This window comes from Rattus rattus, chromosome 14, assembly GCF_011064425.1.
Source record: "Rattus rattus isolate New Zealand chromosome 14, Rrattus_CSIRO_v1, whole genome shotgun sequence".
Lineage (NCBI taxonomy): Eukaryota > Metazoa > Chordata > Mammalia > Rodentia > Muridae > Rattus > Rattus rattus.
This window is the reverse complement of record NC_046167.1, coordinates 74,455,508-74,464,540: the sequence shown is the minus strand read 5'-3', so window position 1 is coordinate 74,464,540 and position 9,033 is coordinate 74,455,508. Positions and strand designations below refer to the sequence as shown.

Genomic DNA, 9,033 nt, shown 5'->3' with positions numbered 1-9,033 from the left:
AACTCGGGGGTACGGGGTGGGGGGCGTTTGCCAGCAACGGGGAAGATTAGAAACGCTCAGCATTAAGGAGTCAAGGCATAGTAAAATTAACTGCGTATGTGCATGCGTGTGTGTGTGCGTGCATGTATGTATTTGCGTGCATGCCTGAGTGTGTGCGTGCCTATGTGTGTGGGTGTGTGTTCATGCGCGCGTGCCTGTGTGCGTGCCTGTGTGCTGTGTGTTCGTGCATGTGTGAGTGTGTCTTTCATTCATGAATCCCGGGCTGTTGCTCCTTCTGCAGCATGGCTTTCAGTACAGATTACACACACTGGAAACACTAACAACTTTCCTCTTCGCTTGTGTCTTTCTGCCCCGCCCGTCCAGTGGAGTGATCTTCAGACCGCAGCAGTGCCTTCCCTCACCCCTTACCTCCCGTGGGTGCAGCAGATGGAAGGAGCAGGGGTGGGGAAGTACAATGCATAGCGACTGTCTCCCTGGAGCAGACACAGCGGCCTCTCCATAGGTACAACTTTTGGGGATCCCCCTTTCAGTCTTGGGGAGGCGTCCTATTTAGGGAAGGGAGGACTTTGTACCTGGGGATGCTGGCACGTATCCTTTGATCGGTTTATCACATCGAGGTTGTCATTTTACGGATAATGCGCAGTAGAGGGCGAGCACGGAAATCTTTCCAGCTCGTCCTTGTGACATTGTCAGCCAGGATGATCGTGAAAATCATTCTTGTCCGGCTTTAGTCACTGTGTCAAATGGCTTCCTGCTGTCCTTGCTCCCTTCCTGTCACGTGGCTCACCTGTCCGTGAATCCCCTCAGGCTCCAGTGCAGCCCCTCAGGCTCCAGTGCAGCCCCTCAGGCTCCAGTGCGGCCCCTCAGGCTCCAGTGCGGCCCCTCTTCCCCATCATGGCAGGGACTTTCCTTGTAAAGGTTAAGTAGGAGGATCGAGGATGGAGGAGGGCACCGCCCCTGGCTGGATCCTGTCCTGCTTTACTCTGTCTCTAAGGACATTTCACAGACTTTCATACACTGCGCATGAGGGCACTGCATGCAGTTTGTCAAAAACATAAAACCCTGACAGCCCGACCTCTCCTAGTAACAAAGGGTTGACTGCAAATCACCGAATGTAAATTATTGGGGCCTCATGGACATCAGCATGGGACGCACCCCAAAGGAACGACCATGTAACTGTACCGTGGCTACACCACCCAAGTCTATTATAGACCCGAAGGCTAAGTCAGGGCACCACAGAGACGTTTGCACATCTGTGTTTATTGCCACAATAGTCAGGAAGTGGAACCAGTCTAGATGCTCGAGATGAATAGATAAACAAACTATGCCTCACGTGTAATGGAATTTTATTCAGCCATAAAAAGAGCGAAATTGTGAAAGATCTTTTCAGGAAAATAGGGCCAAATTGATATCATGTTAAAGAAAATACGTCAGACTCAGAAATACAAATATTGGATTTTTCTGTTCTATGCATAATCTACATTTCAACCGAAAGACGTGGAAGTGGAAGGGGCTAGGTGTAGAGGAAGACTGGAGAGGCAGGAGGTGGGAAATATTATTAGTGTAGGTAATGGCTCTTCCTGGATGTCAACTTGACTATATCTGAATTAACTACAATCCACAACTGCGGGGCTCACCTGTGATCCAGACCTTGAGCCTTGAATACACACCTTTACTCAGGTCACAGCTTCAGGTGGAGTAGACACGGGACCTTGGAAGCAGACAGACTCCCTCTTCACCTGCTTGCACTTTCTGACAGGACATCCACTCCTTGTGCAGAAGACCCGGAAACAACGAGCCTCCTGGGACCGAACAACTACAAGATTCTTGGACTTAGAACGCTCAGCTGACCAACACTGGGAGCTGGACTACAGACTGTGAGTCATCGTCAAATTCCTTAGGGTCAGGGTTGTGGTGGGGGTTGTGGGTCTGGGGTTTCGGGTTAGGGTTTGGGGGTTAGAGTTGGGGTTTACGGTTTGGGTGGTTAGGGTCAGGGTCAGGGACAGGGTAAAGGGTCAGGGTCAGGGGTCAGGGTTACGGTTAGGGGATAGGGTTAGGGTTAGGATTAGGGGTTAGGGTTAGGGTTAGAGGGTTAGAGGGTTAAGGTAAGGGTTAGGGTTAGGGTGAGAGGGTTAGGGTTAGGGTTAGGGTTAGTTTACTCATTAGGAAGAAACATCTAATGTCCAGTCATTAAAAGCTTCACAATGTAGAATGTGACCACAACTAAATTATTTTCGACATTTAATCTGGAAACACCTTCAATAATGTCAGTTTAGGGTGGTAACAGAGGCCACTGGAGAGATCACTTAAAAGCAAAAAAGGAAATGCACTTGAGAAAGGGCTAATAATCGGAATAAGGGCCTCACATGGGAACGGTTGAAAGTCACTATACACCGACTTTAAACATCAATCAAGAGAGGGGTAATTGTTCAAATTCTGAAGCTTATGATGGGATCAATGAAAAAACCATCTTCCTTAGTCAATCATAAGGTCGAAGCTTATGAATTGAGCTTATTTTCCAGTCAACGGAAGTTTGTGGTTTGAACTTCTTTTCTAGTTGTCACGGCCACAGCCTTCAATAGGCCAGAACCAAAAGTCTTGCACTTTAGAATGATTCTAAGAGACTGAACACTGACAGTAGGAATTATAAAAATACCTACAGCGGGGCTGGAGAGATGGCTCAGTGGTTAGGAGCACTGACTGCTCTTCCAGAGGTTCTGAGTTCAATTCCCAGCAACCACATGGTGGCTCACAACCATCTGTAATGGGATCCGATGCCCTCTTCTGGCCTGCAGGTCTACATGCAGGCAGAAAGCTGTACAATGTACACATAATAAATAAATAAATATTTAAAAAATACCTATAGCAAATAGTCACATGAAAAGTTCATATAAAACTGAAACAAAAGTAGAAAAATTAATGGTATTGAATGAATACAGTATGGCATGTGCTTTAGGATACTGTGTCACTAAATCAGTAAATATATTTATTAATATTGTTGAGTTAAATGGTACAAATAAAATGACTTTAAAATATTTATTTACTTGTGTGGGTGGAGTTCCTACCCTCACACATGTGAGTGCCACAGTGCAGGTGTAGAGACAAGAGGACAACATTCAGAAGTTACTTCTCTCCTTCCACCATATCGATTCTGGGGCTAAAACTCAGATCATCAACCCACTCCACTGGCCCTTACTACATTCTTTAAATCTATATTTATATCCCTCAAAGTTTCTATACTCAAATTGACTAGGAAACAAAAGATACTATCTTAGTTCATTTTCTGTAATTGTAACCACATGCCACAGCCTGGGTAATTTCTTAAAGAAAATAGATTTGTTGGGCTCTGGACTGTGGAGACTGGGAGTTTCAAGAACCCAGCAACAGTGTCTGACTAGGGCCCTCTTGCTACATCGTAACATGACCAGGGCATCACTAGGGAGACAGAGCAGATGTGAGAACCAGGTTTCTCTACTTGTCCTTATAAAGCCACTGTGCGGTCCTGGGGATTCTGTCCATGGTCGTATCTAAACTCAAGGTCCTGGGCAGGTAATGAAGACACTGAGCAAAAGCTCTGTCTCTTAGCCCACAGCAGTAGATGTTTCATTGCTTTGAATGGAAGAAATCTTGCTCCATCAACCACAGAGAGGCTGGCCCACGACAAGCAGGAGAAGTGGATCCCACCTCTCTCCCTGTGTCCTCCCTTGAAAAGTACCATTGCACCTGTGAGTAATGGGCATTTGCTGTGCACAGAAGCGGGAGATCCGTCAGGTTTATGGTGGATGCTGTTTAATGCACTTCCTGTAGGTGACCTCCCAACCAATATCTTCAGAGAGAAGTTAAAAAGCAGAGAGCAATGGTTACTATCTCTGGGTCTTGCCTTCTGTTTTCTCTTTGGACAACTCTGGTCATAGAGCAGGCTATGAAGAGACAGGAGGTAGGGACCTTGCTGATCACTGAGTCTGTGCCACCTCCCCACACTGACCCTGTGTAGCCATACATGGGTCGGACTCATCTGCATTAATGAATTTTCCCTTAGATTCTGATGATCACCTTGACACTTTCTGTAAGGTGTAGGTAACAGTCAGTTCTCTGTATACATGGGATGTTGGTTCCAGGCCCCCTCATCGATATCACGTCTGGTCAGGCCTCCTATGTAAAACTGTGTAGTGTTCAATATTCAATACAATGTGGATTCTAAGAAAATACATTGGTTTATTAGGAAACCGTGACAAGCAGATAGATCTCTGCATGTTTATAACAGAAGTAACATCTTTTCAATGTCTCTCCGTCCTCCTCCTTTCTCCTTTCATTTTTCCTCACCTATATCTGTTGCTGTAAAATTATACTAAATGGCTTTCCTCTACTCCCACTGGGTCTAGCACTGCAGTGCCCCAAGATATCTGCTCTTGGCAGAAACTCACATCCCAACCCTGGGGCGGCCCAGTGTCTCTGCTGCCACACACTCTCCCAACCTCCATCCTCCACATGAGAGAACACACAACACAACAACCCCTGCTCCGATGAATAAGATATAATTGCCCACTTAGACATACAAGGCCCTGTACACATCCATCCCTTAAGAACATAACAACCTGTAAATACACAGGGTGGAACCTTAACGTCAGCCTCCATGTCCTCTCCGCGGCTCTGCTACCTTCTCCTCCAGTCTCCCATCCTTTCCGTTTCAGTCTCCTCCTCTTCCCTCAAGCTTTTCTCCCGCCCACCCTTCCTTCTCGGCCAATGACAGGCCTCATTCTATCCTGTACCTGCCTCACCTGTATGACATCATCCCGCATTTCACCCTTTTTGTCTAATTAAAAAAACTTTTCTCTCAAATGTAAGCTGAGCACAACTATTATCATTTTGTAATTAAAAGCATAAAATATATCTAACACCCAGTCCAACACTATATCAGTTAAGCAGAACATTTAGTTATCCATTCCAGCTGAAGAAAGGCTTAAAATCTATGTTATATCCTGGCTAGCTTGTATCCTATCTGATGACTATCTAATAAAATATGTATTTTCAGAGTTAAACAGCCTGATAGGCTATGAGACTATAATCAGTCTTCAACCCAGTCAGAAATCTGAGAATGACCAACTATCTATAAACATAGGAAGACTAACACGGCTTCCAGACCTGAGAGGTTGTGGATTTCTGACATTTTTGAAAACCGTCTATCTATATAGAACAATCTGGACTGTTTTCCATTTTTATCTTATTATCTTGAAAGTACACTAGCAAACTCAGAGCCGTGAATTTCCTCTTTGGCCCTTAACTCACATGTGTAATCAGCTCAGAAATTCGTAATGGCATCCATAGAAGGACTGACTCTAAACCTTGTACTTTTAAATTTTTTTAACAAATTCTATACCAAAGTAAAGATATGGTTTTAGCTTAGTTACCAGATGAGATTATGACTGCATAAGTCAATCTAGCGAATTCCTCCCTGTTAAATTACGTGAATCACAGCAGCCACAAACCAAAAATCCTATTTTCCCAAAATCTCTCTTTAATTATTAATATCGTGGGCCCCCTTCCGCTTGTGGGACAGATCGATAACTTACTGCAAGGTGAGTAATGGGCTATGCAAGCTATTTACCCTGATTCCAGGAGGAAGAAGGGAAAGAGCCTACTGAGTGCTGCGAGGGGAGCTCAGGCTGAAGTCAGGACCTGGTGAGCACAGGGTCACTGCCCACACAGGGGAGGAGCGGGCGACTGAGCAGTGGTGGGTGGAGTGGTAGGGCCTCCCTGGGGCTGGTCCGGGAGACAGATGGTTAGGCTATCGGTGGACGGGCACAAGGGCTACAATCTCTGCAGATCTGGAAAAGATCCGGTCCTGGACTGGAAGCCCAGGTCAAGAACCTCTACTGAGTCCCTTATGCACGCTCTAATCCTAAGGAAGGTGCTCGTGCCATTCAAGACTCACTGGCCAATCAAAGCCTCCAGTCGTGCCAATCAGAATAGGAAGCGGGATCTTCTGCGACCACGCGGCGGCTTCTTCCCAGTAGGTGCACGGGCTCGAATCCTCTGTCCTGTAACTGGATGCTGTGGGGCGCGCTCAGGCAGGCTCTGCAGTTGTGGCATGGTGAGCACAGGGTCACTGCCAACCACCGGGAGGAGCAGGGGGCTGGGCAGTGGGAGCCGAGGTGGTGGTTTTTCCTGGGGCGGGGGTGGGTGGGGGGAACCGGCATCCATACGGGGCCACGTGTGCGATCTCTTGTGCTCCTAGCCACTAGCTCGACCCAGTGGTAGCCCCGGAAAACCTTCACTGTGGGGCTGCATCCGCGCACAGCATTTGGGAGAGTGGCTTGTCAGGATGCCAAATCCAGAGAGCCCTAGTTTCTAGCGGTTCCTCTCTTTAAAAAGAAAAATATTACATATATATACTGTAGCTGACACACCAGAAGAGAGCATCCAGTCTCATTACAGATGGTTGTGAGCCACCATGTGGTTACTGGGAATTGAACTCAGGACCTTTGGAAGAGCAGTCAGTGCTCTTAACCACTGAGCCATCCCTCCAGCCCACCAGTTCCGTTCTTAACATTTAAAATTAAGGTGTAAAATCCATTTGGAGTTGTTTTGTGGAGGTTGTAAAAGGCATCTCTCGTGCTGGGTAGCCATTCAATATTGCGCTGTGATGTAAAACAGTAGAATTGACGATGTAAAGTATTTACTAATACTTAGGATATCGAAAGTCACACCGAAAACTTAGCTGAGGGAGGGCTGCCTGTAAAGCACCCCACAGGTAAGTGTGCTAACCTGGCCTGCTAGAGATCAGGATGCCACCAGGGTTGTCCAGAAACATGGCTCCAAGCCCTAAGAAAGGAAACAAGTGTGACTTACAACCAGCCACCAGGCCCATCCCCATGTCAAAGAGCAGGCCTCTAACAAGCTGCTCAGTGGGGCATTACAGGAGCACAATCAACATTAGGGCCTGGTGTGCAATAAACGTTCAGTTCTTCTTGAGAAAAACTCAGTTTTGCCACATGGGCAGGATGACACCTGCTGACAACCATTTGAAAAGGTTAAAATCCATGGTTGTGTTGAGTGCTGGGCAGGTCAAGCAAGGCTTTCTTTCCCTGAGGTCCCCATGACATAGCTCCTTTTGAAACCCAGGAACATGCTTGGCAGAGCCAGTCTAAGGCCTAGGCCTTGTGAGCTTATCCTGAGGCCCGAGGTATAGACGGAAAACAGCGCTCCTTCTCTACACCATGAATATGGCTGGGGGAGATGGTAACGGTCAGAGGCCAGGGCCTCGGGGAGGGGTTGCTTCTGATTCGGAGAACACAACTCTTCCCACCGTATGAGGTTTTGGTGTCCGTCCCAAGGCCACTGTTGGCTTGGTCAGTAATGTTTATGAGATTCCCTGAGTTCCCACTGTTTGGTTAGACTCCTGAGTGTGACCCATTGCTTCTGTGACTTCATAGAAGTCTCTCCTTTCCTTCCATTTCCCACATGTGAGTGGTGTACGAGGTGACACTCTTCTTAAGAAGCGAACTTAGCATAAGACATCGCTTGTGTAAGACCTCCCGTCTATGTTTTTCATCGTCTGGGACCTTCCACTCGCTGTGTAAATGTCCCATCTGTCTAAGTGGCTAGACCTGCAGTCTCCAGTCCATGTTTAAATCGTTCAGAGCATAACCTGCAACCTGAACCTAACAGGGACCTAAGGGTGACAGCATACACGGGATGCAAAATGTGCCCTAGGTCAGCTCCTCTTTTAGCAATAACCAGTGTAGCTGGGCTTTGCTACTTTATGGTTTTTTCTTTTTCTCCACCATTAATCCCCCTCCCCCTTCCACCGCTAACACCAGATAGGAGAGAAACAAGGACTGAAGAGAAAGAGATCCTTGAATCTAATTTCTTTCCTTGTAGTCAACCCACCAGCACACGTTGAACAGTGTCTGAGGAGATTCGAGGATGAAAGATAGGAAAGGCAGAAAAAAGATGCAAACCCAGGAGTTAGATTTGGGAGGCCTGCTGCTTAGTGCAGCACTCAGAGCCTTGAGTTTATTTTTCTTTTTTTTTTTGGTTCTTTTTTTTGGAGCCGGGGACCGAACCCAGGGCCTTGCACTTGCTAGGCAAGCGCTCTACCACTGAGCTAAATCCCCAACCCCTGAGTTTATTTTTCATAGACTTTTTTTTTTTTTTTTTGGGTCTTTTTTTTTTGGAGCTGGGGACCGAACCCAGGGCCCTGTGCTTCCTAGGTAAGCGCTCTACCACTGAGCTAAATCCCCAACCCCTTTCATAGACTTTTTATACCCCACAGTAGTGTGGGAAGCAAAGACAAAAGCTAACAAGAAGTAATTTGTTGAGGTATATTTAGGACACCTGTTCTCTTTTTTTCTAAAGATTTGTTTATTTTATTGATGTGAGTGCACTGCAGCTGTCTTCACACACCAGAACAGGGCATCAGAACGTATTACAGATGTTTGTGAGCCACCATGTGGTTGCTGGGATTTGAACTCAGGACCTCTGGAAGAACAGTCAGTGCTCTTAACCACTGAGCCATCTCTCCAGCCCACAAGGTTTCAGTTTTTAAAGACAAAGTTTGTCTGTGTGGGCCTGGCTGTCCTGAGAGTAGGAGTGTAGAACATGCAAGCCTCAAACATAAAGGTCCATGTGACCCTGGCTCCAGATGTGGACCAGTATGCCTAGATTTTGCTGTTTGTTTGTTTTTATATTTTTGACTGGTGGGCGTGGGATGTTGGTTTTGGTACAAGTCAAGCATATGCTGTTGTGCCGATCTTCATCCACATTGTGACCTTTGAAATTTGGGAGGGAGAATATTCCCTTTGTCAGTATGGCGTGTATTCAGGACATTAATACTGCCTGCGCTTCACTGCCGAGCTTTCTGAGTCACTGGATTGCAGGTGACATTCTTCCTACCTCTTGTTTGTTTTTATTTATTTGAATGAATATGAGTATTTTGCCTGTGCATGAATATGCACATCATGTATGCCTGGTCCCCATAGTAGTCAGAGGGTGGCTTCAGATCCCTGAACTTTGAGTAATGAATAATTGTGA

General features: G+C 46.5%; 1 long non-coding RNA gene across 1 annotated transcript; it reads left to right on the top strand.

The window, feature by feature from the left end:
• The first annotated feature begins 222 nt into the window (after positions 1 to 222).
• Positions 223 to 6,092, top strand: LOC116883488. Its single transcript, XR_004385764.1, has 5 exons — positions 223 to 502; positions 1,760 to 1,877; positions 3,586 to 3,725; positions 5,617 to 5,679; positions 5,905 to 6,092. It is a non-coding gene; the product is annotated as an uncharacterized LOC116883488 (long non-coding RNA).
• Positions 6,093 to 9,033: the final 2,941 nt, after the last annotated feature.